This window comes from Equus quagga, chromosome 3 (genome assembly GCF_021613505.1).
Source record: "Equus quagga isolate Etosha38 chromosome 3, UCLA_HA_Equagga_1.0, whole genome shotgun sequence".
Classification (NCBI taxonomy): domain Eukaryota; kingdom Metazoa; phylum Chordata; class Mammalia; order Perissodactyla; family Equidae; genus Equus; species Equus quagga.
In genome coordinates, this window is record NC_060269.1 from 70298993 (window position 1) to 70313522 (window position 14530).

The following is a 14530-nucleotide window of genomic DNA, read 5'->3' on the forward strand; positions in this document are numbered from 1 at the left end:
CAAAAGTTAAAGGAGTTTATCACCAAGAAACAAGTTCTACAAGAAATGCTAAAGAAATTTGTTTAAGTGGGAAAGAGAAGACTGCAAATAAGAATAAGAAAATTATTATACACACAAAAAAAGCAATAAAATCACTGGTAAAAGCAAAAGTACAATAAAGTTGGCAGATCAACCACCTATGAAGCTAACATGAAGGTCAAAAGACAAAAGTACTAAAATTACCTATTTCCACAATAAGAGGGTAATGGATTTGCACAAAAAAAAGAGCTTAGAAACGCTATCAAAAACATAAAATGTGGGAGGAGGGGAGTAAAAGAATAAAGCTTTTAGCAAGAGGTCAAACTAAAGAGACCATCAACCTAATATAGATTGTTATATACGTAGGTTATTTGTATGAACCTCATGGTAATCAAGCCAGAAACCTATAATAAATACAGAAATAAAATTTAGACAAAGGAACCCAAACATAAAACTAAAGAAACCATCAAACCACAAGGGATGAAAGCAAGAAAAGAAGAAAGGAACAGAGAAGAACTACTAAAACACCCAGAAAAAAAATAACAAAATGGCAATAAGTACATACTTATTAATAACTACTTTAAATGCCAATGGAATAAAATGCTCCAATCGAAAGGTATAGGGTAGCCAACTGGGTGAAAAAAATAAGACCCATATATATGCTGCATACACGAGACACTTCAGAAGTAAAGACACTCACAAACTGCAAGAGAAGGGACAGAAAAAGATACTCCATGCAAATGGCAGTGAGAAGAAAGCTGAGGTAGCTTATGTCAGACAAAATAGACTTTAAAAGAAAAATTGTAACAGGGGACAAAGAAGGGCACTGCATAATGATAAAGGGAACAATCCAGCAGAGGCTATAACACTTGTAAATGTCTATGCACCCAACACAGGAGCACCTAAATATATAAAGCAATTATTGGCAGGCATAAAAGAAGAAATAGACAGTAATGCAATAATAGTAGGGGACTTTAACACTCCACTTACACCAATGGATAGATCATCCAAACAGAAGATCAGTAAGGAAACATGGGCCTTAAGTGACACATTAGACCAGATGAACTTAGTAGATATATACATCCCAAAACCACAGAATACACATCCTTTTCAAATGCACATGGAACATTCTCTAGTATTGATCACATATTATGCTACAAAACAAGTCTCAATAAATTTGAGAAGATTGAAATAATACCAAGAAACTGTTCTGACCACAACGGTATGAAACTAGAAATCTACTACAGGAAGAAAATCAGAAAATCCACAAATGGGTAGAGATTAAACAAAATGCTACTGAACAACAATTGGACCAATGAAGAAATCAAAGGAGAAATAAAAAAATACCTGGAGACAAATGAAAATGAAAATACGACCTGCCAAAATTTATGGGATGTAGCAAACATGGTTCTAAGAGGGAAGTTTATAGGGATACAGGCCTACCTCAACAAATAAGCAAAATCTCAAATAAACAATCCAACAGTGCACCTAAAGGAACTAGAAAAAGAAGAACAAAGCCCAAAATCACTAGAAGGAATGAAATAATAAAAATCAGAGCAGAAATAAATGAAATAGAGAGAGAAGAAAAGAATAGGAAATATTCAATGAAACCAAGAGCTGGTTCTTTGAAAAGACCAACAAAATTAACAAACCTTTGGCTAGACTCACCAAGAAAAAAAGAGAGAAGGCTCAAATAAATAAAATCGGAATGGAAAGAGGAGAAATTACAACGGACACCTCATAAATACAAAAGATTCTAAGAGAATACTATGAAAAGTTATATGCCAACAAATTGTTTAATCTAGAAGAAATGGATAAATTCTTAAAATCATACAACCTTACAAAACTGAATCAAGAAGAAACAGAGAATTTGGATAGACCAAGCATCAGTAAGGAGATCAAAAGAGAAACCAAAAACTTCCCCCAAAAAAGCCTAGGATCAGATGGCTTCCCTGGTGAATTCTACCAAACATTCAAAGAAGACTTAATACCTATCCTTCTGAAACTCTTTCAAAAAACTGAAGAGGAGGGGAGACTTCCTAACTCATTCTACGAAGCCATCATTACCCTGATACCAAAACTAGGCAAGGACAACACAAAAAAAGAAAATTACAGGCCAGTGTTATGGATGAACTTCGATGCCAAAATCCTCAACAAAATACTAGCAAATCAAATACAATGATACATTAGAAAGATCATACCCCATGTTCAAGTGGGATTTATTCCACGGATGCAGGGATGATTCAACAACCGCAAATCAATCAACATGATACAGCACATTAACAAAATGAAGAATAAAAATCCCATGATCATCTCAATAGATGCAGAGAAAGCATTTGACAAGATACAGCATCCACTATAATAAAAACTCTGAATAAAATGGGTATAGAAGGAAAGTATCCCAATGTAATAAAGGCCATATATGACAAACTCACAGCTAATATCATTCTCAATCGAGAAAAACTGAAAGCTATACCTCTAAGAACAGGAACCAGACAAGGATGCCCACTTTCACTATTCTTATTTAACATAGTATTGGAAGTCCTAGCCAGAGCAATCAGGCAAGAAAAAGAAATACGAGGGATCCAAATTGGAAAGGAAGAAGTGAAACTTTCACTATTTGCAGATGACGTGATCTTATATATAGAAACCCCTAAAGAATCCACTAAAAAAGGTTTAGAAATGATAAATGAATATGGTAGAGTTGCAGGATACAAAATCAACGTACAAATCAGTTGTGTTTCTATACAATAAAAACAAAGTAGCAGAAAGAGAATGGAAGAATACAATCCTATTTGCAATTGCAACAAAAAGAATAAAATACCTAGGAATAAACTTAAAGAGGTGAAAGATCTGTATGCTGAAAAGTATAAAATATTGTTAAAAATAATTGAGGAAGACAGAAAGAAATGGAAAGATATTTCATGCTCTTGGATTGGAAAAATTAACAGAGTTAAATGTCCTGAAGCAATACTTCCTGAAGCAATATACAGATTCAATGCAACCCCTATTAAAGTTCTAAGAACACTTTTCACAGAAATCGAACAAAGAGTCCTGAAATTTATATGGAAAAACAAAAGACCCCAAATAGCCAAAGGACCACTGAGAAAAGGAACAAAGCTGGAGGCATCACAATCCCTGGTTTCAAAATATACTACAAAGCCATAGTAACCAAAAGAGTGGTACTGGCACAAAAACAGACACACAGATCAATGGAACAGAATCAAGAGCCCAAAAATAAGCCCACACATCTATGGACAGATCATTTTCAACAAGAGAGCCAAGAGCATAGCATGGAGAAAGGAAAGTCTCTTCAATAAATGTTGTTGGGAAAACTGGACAGCCACATGCAAAAGAATGAAAGTAGACCATTATCTTACACCATACCCCAAAATTAACTCCAAATGGATTAAAGACTTGAACATAAAACCTGAAAGCATGAAACTTCTAGAAGAAAACATAGGCAGTACGCTCTTTGACATTGGTCTTAGCAGCATATTTTCAAGTACCCGTGTCTGACAGGGAAAGGGAAACAATAGAAAAAATAAACAAATGGGACTACATCAAACTAAAAAGCTTCTGCACAGCAAAGGAAACCATCAACAAAACGAAAAGACAACCTAACAATTGGGAGAAGATATTTTCAAACCATATATCTGATAAGGGGTTAATATCCAATATATATAAATAACATATATTTCAACAACAATAAAACTAACAACCCAATTGTAAAATGGGCAAAAGATCTGAACAGACATTTCTCCAAGGAAGATATACAGATGGACAACAGGCACATAAAAAGAAGTTCAGCATCATTAACTATCAAGGAAATGCAAGTCAAAACTACAATGAGATATCACCTTGCGCCTGTCAGAATGGCTATAATTAATAAGACAGGAAACAACAAGTGTTGGAGAGGATGTGGAGAGAATGGAACCCTCATACACTGCTGGTGGAGTGCAAACTGTTACAGCCACTATGGAAAGCAGTATGGGGTATCCTCAGAAAATTAAGAATAGAACTACCATACTATCCAGCTATTCCACTGCTGGGTATTTATCCAAAGAACATGAAAACGCAAAGGCATAAAGATACATGCACGCCTATGTTCACTGCAACATTATTCACAACAGCCAAGACTTGGAAGCAACCTAGGTGCCCATGAAGGGATGAATGGATCAAGAAGATGTGGCATATATACACAATGGAATACTACTCAGCCATTAGAAATGATGAAATCCGACCATCTGTCACAACATGGATGGACCTGGAGTGTATTACGCTAAGTGAAATAAGTCAGAGGGAGAAAGTCAAATACTGTATGATCTCACTCATAAGTAAAAGATAAAAACAACAAACATTCACAGAGAGACCGAGATTGGATCGGAGGTTACCAGAGGGGAAGGGGGCAGGGAGGAGGGCAAAACGGATGACTGGGCAAGGGGATGGATGGTAATGAGTCTTTGTGTGGTGAACATGATGTAATCTGCACAGAAATCGAGATGTGATGATGTACACCTGAAGTTTACATAGTGTTGTAAACCAAGGTTATCACAATAAAAAATAAATATATGATACCGAATAAATGCATACACTGTACCATATGAAAACCAACCAACAAAAAAAGAAACCTCAATAGTCGTAGTCAATCAGTGGCAGAGATAAAACTCAAACCCAAGTTGTCAGTCTAGGAATAAAAGAATCAACCCTGGTAACCCGTATAAATGCTGCCTGTCTGAGGCAAAGAGGGGATTCCAGTTGTATGTAACAATTTTGGTGGCAACATTGTCTGTCATGCCTTCAGGAACAGCTGAGCAGACCCAAGTGCAGAGCAAGCCAGACTGGAGAAGACGGTGCCTTTCAGACCATTGAAGGAACGTGACTTGGTATTGACACCATTTTCTGGACTGCCAACTGCTGCAGTCTGTTCACACAAATTGAGTATTATTTCAGTTGGCTCATTTGCTGAGAATAACATGTTCACATGCCAGTGTGGATAAAAACAGAAAGGCCACAGCAGAGACAGGGGGTGGAAAGGCATTTTACTGGTATCTCAAGGAAAACCCCCACATGTATTTACTATGTTATTTCTTGTTACAAAAGCACTATTTCCTCATTGTAAAACCAGCTAGAAAATCCAGAAAAGCACAAAGAAGCACATTTGTAACCATCACACTGCCCAGATGCCCAGATGCCTGCTGTGAACATTTAGGCGCACACACTTTAGTCATGGACGCATAAATTCACACATCTTTTACAGAAACTCGAGTGCTCTGTACACACTGCTTTGTAGCCTCTTCTTTTCACTGAATGTATTGTTTGAACATTTTTCCACCTCATTAAATTTGCTTCTACCCCATCATTTGAAATGGCTACATAGCATTCAGCTGTCTGGATGAGCCATAATTGGAACACTGTTTCTCACAAATAAATAAATAAAGCACGGGAAGCTCTCGGCAGGTAGAGCACAAATGCTGTCAGAGGTGCTGGGTCGCGGCTAAGACCAGGAGGGAGGAGGAAGGAGCAGAGGGAGCCGACCTTGGTCAGGTGGGTTTTGAGTTGGGGACCTGCCTGGGGCTTTGGAAAATAGCAGGAGTAACAGATATTGAAGGCTGGTGACAGACATTTAATAGGAAACAGTCGCCCTAGAGGGAGTAAGACGGAAGAAGAGAAGGCCTTTTGAGACTCTTCCAGAGAGAGAAAAGCTTTGTGGGGAGGTGAGCAAGAGTCCTGCTCTTAGTGAAGGGCAGGCTTAGGGTTCAGTGGGGATCCTGACCAAGAGCGAGGAGCTTTAAGGCACAACTCTGGATATAATCTGCCATGTCCAACCCAAAGCCCGTGCTGTTCCCAGGGGCGCCGTTAAGATGACCTTGGCCCCCAGGAAGCCTGGACTTTGGGTGTGATGCCAATGCACTCCTTATCCCAGAGAACAACTGCAGAGATTGTGGAAAGATGCGACGCTGAGGTTACCTCTCCGGGAGATTCGCCAGTAGGTATCCCTCAGACGTGACTGGGGATGGCCAGCAGAAGAAAGAAGGAGGAGAGCTCCTCTGACTCCCTCAAAGTGCCCAGAAGCCACTGGCTGTCCTCTGCCTTTCCTGATGCCCCTCTGCCGTGGTTGAGAACCAGTCCGCGTGCTGTTGTCCTCATGGGCTCCAGGTCCATAGGCGATGAGTGCTGAGGCCCTCGGAGGAGCTGATAGACCCCCATGGCATGCCTCCTGGCCCACAGCAGGAGAAACCCAACTGCCAAGGGTCTGTGGAGTGAAGCTGAGGGCCTAGAAAGGAGGCCGGTGGCCAGAGCAGCCAGGACGTGGCGCACGGGGGACAGGGCTATTGCACTGCCTCCTCTGGACCTCTGTGTTCACCGAGAAGCCTGACTGAGCAAGCTCCTCCATCTGCTCAGCCCTTTTAAATAGGATTGTGGGGACCATTACCGTAGGTTTTAAAAAGAGACCGGTAGGGATCTTTGGAGAACATTTGTGGCTCTTTCTATGATGTGAAGGCCTGTCCAAGACATCTTCAGGGTTGTGTAGAGTCCAAGCAGCACGTGCTATGTGGCCTTGAGCCATTCTGAGCTTAGCTCCTCCCTGATGAGTGGGACAGGTAATAATGCAGCCTCTGTCATCTGCGTGGGGATTAGACGCTGACTGCTGCCTCTCTCAGGAAGAAGTCACGCCACACCTGTCTTGCCCTGGGAGTGTGCTCTGGGAAAGCTGCCATTTTCCTTGGCAAGTTTCCCCCTTTCTGGGTCCTGGGGCTCCTCGGCCCCATTCTGTCAACTGAACTCGGGGCAACTGGTTCACGTGAACAGAAGTCTCAAGGGGTGCTCACAGAAATGGTTCTGTGAGACGCAGGGGTTAAAGTGCCGCCACCTCTCCAGCCCCTTCTTTCTCTGCAGGTGAGCTCTCTGGGCAAAAACCAAAAAAGAGTCAGAAGGATGTCTGAGGTTCCTGGAATCAGAACCAGAGAAAATAGTTCCATGCCTCAAATGTTTGCTGGCTTGCACGCCTGTCGCATCTATCTCCACAGCAGGCATTTGCCTGTCAGGTGGCCGGCCACGCATCCCAGCCTGACAGGGCAGCCTTTGAAGAGGTCTTTCTCCTAGGAAGGCACAATACAACTGGTTAGATTTCTTCCTACCAAAGGACAATCTCACTTGAGTTTTCTGTCCCTGAGATGGCTCCCAGATCCCCTCGACTGGAGCTGGGTGTCCCCAGCACCGCAGTCCTACAATTACAGATCAGCTCTGCACGTGCTTGCACAGTTACCCAATCACTCCATTGTGTGGACTTTACGAGGTTTAACTCTCAGAGGACAACTGTATTCCCTCATCGTCAGGTTCTTGGGGCTCTCAGCTTCTTACTGTCACCCCCAAATAGACTGCAAATGCAGATGAAAAGACTGCCGGAGCCACCAAGGTTACCCAAACATTGGGGTACGTCATAATTATGTGCTATTGAGAACAAAGCCAGACCTCAGATCTCAGCTTGCAGACTGGAGCCTTCCCCCCGTCGAAGCCCACTCTGTCCTCCCTGGGGTGAAAGGGCAGTAAACTGTTTAGGGAAGCGCAGGGACGCTTACTGGGTCATCAGTGTCCGATACTGTCTGTCCAAATTCTGTCTGGGCTCACACGGGCTCCGTATGTCACTGCTCTCTCACCATCTGTTACCTGATAGCTGCCTCAGTGTTACGGCGGCGGGTTTCCTTCGGCGGTCTTCTCCTCATTTGCTTCAAAACACCATATTTATGCAATGCCTGCTGATTAACCAGGTAGCAGAGAAGGCCGCAGACTGGAGGCCATGCTCCTTGAAGGGAAAGCGCCTGAGCATGCGGTCAGCAGGAATCACTAGTGATGGTAGGCCACAAAATCTTTCTGCGTGGCTGTGGGGGAGGTTGTTTGATTGTTAGGGAGCTGCCTTCATCTCTGCTGGCAGGCCTCTGGTTTCCAATAACAGATTATCACTGGCAAAGCTCCCAAGGCACACTCTCCAAGGTGACAGGCCGTTGAGGTGGGGCATTGACTACAAGGCCCAAAGCAGGTCCTGTGGATGCTGCTGGCCCTGTTTGTTGTCCTCTGAACCGCCCTGGCCATGGTGGATCTCCCAGCTGGTGGGTGTCTGTGGACTTCCAGGAGATGCGGCGTTAGCTCTTCCTTTCCAAATCCCCACGGGACACTGGGGCCCCTTCCCCAGTCCTTCCCACCCTTGGAACTCCATTCCAACAGCCCGTGTTCCGTGACTCAGCATTTGCCCTGTACCGGCAGGCTCCCGGGAGTACCCCTCCATCCAGTGCCAGACCACCCCCTGCCACCTCCTGCTGAATGCTTTCGCCTGGACACTTAACAAAATGGGCCTTGTTTTCCGCTGAGCAGTGTCCAGGTGCGGGCCGTGTGGTGGGAGAGCTCGGCGTTGTTTCCCGCGCACACGTTAAAATCAATGGTATTTGCTCATCTGGCGGAATGACAACTCCTTCCTCCGGACAGGCTGGCTTCACAATTGTTCATTCAAGAGGAAATCTGATAAGAAACAAGAGTCTGGTCTTTGGGAGTGTTAAACTGTTGTATTCTAATTTAAACTTCAGGCCCAGTGGCTATCTGGTTTGTCTTCTCTTTTGGTATTTTTTGGGTTTTTTTGCATTATTGATTTTTGATTCTTTCTTTTTATATGGCTGTTGTAAAAAGAAAGAGATCCTCAAAACCAACAGGCCAGATTAGAAAATTCAGTGAGGTCTTCACAGACCATCATAAAGGGCAAGGTCTGATCCACTCAGTTTAGGCAATATTTAGATACCAGCAAAAGAAGGCGTGGTCACAAATTTCTGAAGGCCCCTCTGAGAAGGGTGGAAAGGAGAGGGTGGACTCGTAGGTGCCCCACTGCAGAGCCACTGTGGATTCACCGGCAGCCGTGGGCAAGGCCAGCCTTTCAGCTGGACAAGGAAGGCTGTCTTTCTCTGAGGGCGAGCTGGCGGGAAAGACCATCTGGAACAATCACAGCGACGTTAAACATACTCCTTATGTTGGCTGAAGTGCGACTGTTTTCCACGTTCTTTCAGTGCATTACCTTATTTAGAATCTCAGAATTATAGACTATTGTGCAGGAAAGAATGGTAGACAGCATCTAGTTTAGACTATGCTTTTTACAGATGAGGTAATTGAAGCTGAGAGGCATGAAGTAGCTTGCTGAAAGACTCTCAGTCCCTGTCACAGCCCGGTGATGGCGGCTGGACAAGTAGGTCTATCTGTGTATCATCTGCACTTTCTACATGCCAGCCGCTCACCCAGGGTCTGAGCACACGATGTTGAACAAGGCAGGTGTGTTCCTGGCCCTCACAGAGCTGAGAGTTGGGTGGATGAGACTGATAGACACTTACATCCCAGTCTGGTGGCTAGGCTAGGATGCTGCGTGACCTCTTCAGGAGGTCAGGTTGGGTGTGGCCAGAGAAGTTTCCAAGAGGAAGTGACATGTCTAGTAGCGATGCGGGGTCGGTGAGCCAAGGAGTCAAAAGAAAGATTTCTTGGACTCTCAAGGTCTGGCAGTAGTGCTCTTTTATTTAGAGAATAGTGTGGAATAGCATGGGGACAGGACCCACGGGCAGGAGGAGCTGCTGCTGCTGCCGCAAAGATGGGTGGAGAGTAAGGCTAAATTTAAGGCATAGGTATGTGAGTTATCTCTTTACAAGACAAAGGAAAGAATATGTAAAAAGAGTTGTTAAAATGGTATCAGTGCCGGTAGGTTCTGGTTATTGGGTGGGCCTATAACTTTTAGATAAGAATCAAACCAGACTGAGTAAATGGCAGAAGCCACCTTAAATATTATCTTCAGCTCAAGACAAAGGAGGATGTGGGGGGGTGGGGTGAGGGGGGTGGGGGGGGTCAGTTACATGAGGTTGCCAGATAGTAAACAACTTAAGTTCTTGCCTTTGGCATTGATTAAGAGTTTCTGGAGATAAGGTCAGCAGCCTTCTTCCTGGCACAGCGAGGGAGGCATCTTTACAGATGGAGACTTCTCTTACAAATGTAAATGTTTCCCAACAAAGGGCAAGCCAACTCCGCTCCTCAGAGTTGCTTTTATTAAAAGTAACCAGCCCCCTTCTCATCTGCAGTTTTAAAAGTAACCAGCCTAAAAATCCTCATTAGTGGGACCAGGATGTGAGGAGCATGAGTTAGCCAGGGAAAGCATGGGGCTCGGCTGCGGGGGAGGGCGTGGCAAACGGAGAAGGGGCGTTTTAAGTGGGGTCCACCGGGTTTCTCCTCAGGACGTAGCTCTTGAGGAACAGAGAAGAGTCTAATCCGAGTGCCTCTCAGCACAGCGACTCTAGAGGCATGGATGATGAGGCTCACTATGTGGCATTTTTAATATCATTGTCACGACAGGCATGGGAAGAACATATGGCAGTTATCATCGAGAGTACACTGAGGCTCAGAGAGAGCTCAGCGACACGCCCAAAGTCAGGCAGTGCATGGTGGCAGGGTGAAGAAGAGCTTGCTCTCTGTCTGGGGAGCCCTGACACACAAGCAGGGTACAGAGAGCTCTGAAATCTGGGTCGGGAGAAAACTGTGGGGCAGGTGGAAGGCTGAGTTCTGGGTTTTGTCCTGAGCAGTAAGTAGGTGTGGTTTGGGCCTCTGTGCCGCTCACAAAGTCCACAAGAGGAGAGTGGGAGCTGACAGGATAAAGCATTTCAGAGTTAGAAAAAAGAAACTTTATGACAACCTATAGGAATTGTATGGTGCTCAATACAGGATTCCAAGTCTGTTTCCAACACATAGAGAGGCTGCAGTTATCCTGAGAGGCATTGTAAAACCTTTAAAATAAAAGAAAATTTAAATAGAATCAATTTAAATCAATACTACTTTAAAAAATTCATGTGTGGTACTTTCAGCCATGGAGAGAATGCAGAAATGAGCCATCTGTAGCTTTCCAGAGAGGCCATGCCTCTTGGTTGCTCCCTGCGCCGTCGGTGTAGGGTCCAGGCAGAGTGGCAGAAGGGCAGGTAAGAGAGGGCTTCAGCTGGTCTGGGGACGGTGTAAGGGGGTCTGTCTTTCCATCACCTTCATTTGCAGAAGTGCAGGATGAGGGGAGGACTACCTCCCTCTGCCTCCTGAGCATCGTCTGCCTTGACATGTGGAGAGGGGCCCTGAGAACAGCGCTTCACAAGCCCAATTCCCAATGCTGGGCTCCTTCTGATGGTGAGAGTCTCTGTTTTTACAGCATCTCACTTTTTTGAAAGAATGTGCAAATGAATATTTAAAGCATGTTAGGATATATTCTCTTACTTGACATTACGATGTCGTGGGAAGAGCTACGGTTTGCACGCCAGCTCTCCACTGCTTTGCTGTGTGGTGAGCCCTCCGTCAAGCTCCCCAAGTGTCTATTTCATGGTTAAGCAGGGAAAATGCCTGCTTCATAGGAGTGCTGCGAACTGCGGATGAGCTGAGGGTGCAGAATGCCTCGGACAGTGTGTGGTGCATATTAGAAGTGTGGTATATGACAAGTGTTGTTTTTACTTATCCTCTCACTAATCTTGTAACTTAACATGGAAAGTAGTATGACCTCCAGTTCATAGATGGAAAAAACGTGATTCAAAGAGGCGGAGTGCCTCATGTGTCGTCACACTGCCACGTGACCAGAGCTGGGACTCGAAAGCAAGGTCTTTGGCCACTCAGGCCTGTGGCCTGCAACTCTGCCTGCTAACCATCATCACACATCACACATGGCTTTGCTTCTCTAGAAACCCTTCCTGGTCTGCCTCGGAGGCAGGCGTGTAGGCATTTCCTGACACTCAGCTTTATTCTAAGTTTTGGTTGTAAAATTGTTTTTTAAGATAACATCATCAACTATTTCTGGATGCCTGAGAGAGAGGTCATTTTCCAGATAATCTCTCTAAGCAAATGCCTCTATTGCCCTTGCGGGAGGCCTGCAGTGTGTGCAGGCTAACGGGCTCCAGCAGTGTTCGCTGGTGACAGTGAGGAGCCAGAAGACCAAGGCTCAGCCCAGGCCTCAGACTCTGTCTTGTCATGCCCAGCGTGGCTGGGCTTGCTGGCCTGGGAAGGACGGGGCAGCAGGCAGGAGACCCTTCTGTGCGGTAATGATTACCCTCACCCTTATCCAGGAAGAGGACGCTGGGCTCCTCAGAGACCCCCTAAGGGGTTGTCGGGGGGAACAGCAGAGGCGCTGTGGCATCCCACTTACATACTGCAGACAGGCTAGGATAAAGGATGCGGAATCGGCCTCCTGCTCAGGAAGACTGGGGTTCTGCCACTTACAAACTATGCAAGCAACTTAACCTGTTTATGCTTCCATTGACTTATATGTAAAACATGCCTAATAATAATACCTTCTCTGTCAACATTATCGTAGAAAGGAACCAGCAGATAAAATGTCTTTTACAAACTGCAAACATGATACAAAGCCCTATAGGGCATGGAGGTGGAGGTAGGGAACAGAATGATCCTGAAAGAGAAACAGTTGGAAGCATCAAGAAGTTGAACAAAGAAAAACATAGACTAGATATTTATAGTTTTAGAAAATTAGTGATTAATTAATAAATTAGACAAAAATTTATTTACAGCCTACTTCTCGCATCACATAGTTTGCTAGGCACTATAGATCTAGGAAGGAAAGACATATGGCCCTGTTCACAAAGACGCTGACAGACTGGACAGAGATGCCTGTAAAATGATCCATTTTAGTTCAATAGGGCAAAAGCCGTTTGTTATCTAATACTGAGTAATAAAGTGCCCCAAACCTAGTGGCTTATAATACCAATGAACATTTATCATCACAGTTTCTGTGGTCAGGAACAGTAGTGGCTAACCTGGGCGGTTCTGGTTCGGGTCTCTCGTGAGGCTGTAGTCAAGATGTTGGCTGGGGTCGAGTCATATGAAGGTTTGCCTGGGACTGAAAGAATCACTTGAGAGAATGGATCGCACAGCTGTCAAGTTGTTGTGGTTGTCGCCTGAAGCCTCTATTCTTACCCTCTGGGGCCTCTCCACAGGCTGCCCGCAGGTCTCACGACCTGACTGCTAGCTTCGCCAGGGTGAGCAATCCAAGAGCAGGCAAGCGAAAGTTGTTGTCTTTTATAACCTAGACTGGGAAGTCACATTGTCACCTCGCATCCTGCAGGCTACACAGGTCAGCCTATCCAGTGTGGATGGGGTCATACAAGAGCACGAGCCCCAGGACATGAGGATGACTGTGGAATGACTTGGAGGGTGGCTACCACCACCGTGACGGAAGTGTGAACAACAAGCTCAGGACAGCAGGCTTTGAGCTTATTACACACAGAATTTGAACTAGGCTTTGAGGATAAATAGGAGTTTGTTGGTTGATAAAGATGGGTGGCAGCACTTCAAGTTTTGGGGAAAGTGCACTCACAGGCACACATGGACTCGCATGTCTGGGAAATTGTGAGAAGTTTATCATGGTGGCAGAGGTCAGGAGGAAGCTATGTTGGGGCCACACTATAAAAGACCCTGAATTCATCTGAAGCTAAATAGTATAGATTGTATCCTAGAGGCACTGGGGAGTCAGGATGACATGATTAGCAGGATTTTGAGGAAGATAACACAGAAGCGTGGATGTGGGCTCAATGGAGAAGAAACTAGAGCGTATTGAAGAGCAAGGGTAAGGAGACCAAGCTGATCTTTAGAAAATGGCAATGAGGATGGAGATGCGAACAACCTGCTGTGGAACCAACAGGATTTGGGGGTTCTAGAAATCACTGAGTTGGATTCTCTTCTTTCTACAGATGGCGACATTGAGGCAGAGGGACATGGTTCATTCAAAGCTAATGAAGATTTTCACTGAATGTTTAGATTGCCAATTGCAGGCAATAGGGACATACTCACAGAAGGAAGTATGTGTGTCAAGACTCAGACAAAGAATGAGACTTTGGGATGTAGTGGGTTCTCCTTAACTTGAGATAATCAATTACTACACTTGATCTTAGCCAAAAGGCCGAGAAGCAATGAGATAATCAATTACTAAAGGATTGCAGTAACTCTTTGCTGAGACCCTTGGTTGAGTTGGGGTCCTCTTTTGGTAGCCCCTTCATACCTGTTTTAAACTTGCCACGTTGCACTGTAGTTAGTGTCTCTACCTCCTACATTAGATGTGAGCTCCTTCCAGGCAAGGCCTATTCCTCTGTCATCCCACATCCCCAGCACCTGGCCCTGGGCCTGGGCACAGGAAGAGCTCAAGGAATGCTGGACAGAAAGCTGAAGGAGTACTCAAGCCATAGCTTGGTGGTTGGGCTAGAGGACCTCTGAGGTTTGTTTTAAAGAGCTGATGATGCTGAGCTCCTGTGAGGAGGGCAGCTTGGCTGAGACCGTGTGGGGAGGATAAAATGCGTTTCGCATCTGATGGCTGTGGTAAGGGAAGGGGTGCTCAGAATAGGACCTCAGAGGCCATTTTTAGAACTTCTAATTGTATTCTTGTCCTGATTTCTCATTAAGGGAGAAATTATAGTTCTAGAACATCAATCAATATTATGTTGCCAGAAGAAAGAAAGAG

At 44.6% G+C, this 14530-nt stretch overlaps 1 non-coding gene across 1 annotated transcript; it reads right to left on the reverse strand.

Annotated features, from left to right (window-relative positions):
* Positions 1-13788: 13788 nt before the first annotated feature.
* Positions 13789-13987, reverse strand: LOC124237679 (U2 spliceosomal RNA). The gene has a single exon (XR_006888068.1). It is a non-coding gene; the product is annotated as a U2 spliceosomal RNA (small nuclear RNA).
* Between the last annotated feature and the right edge of the window lie 543 nt (positions 13988-14530).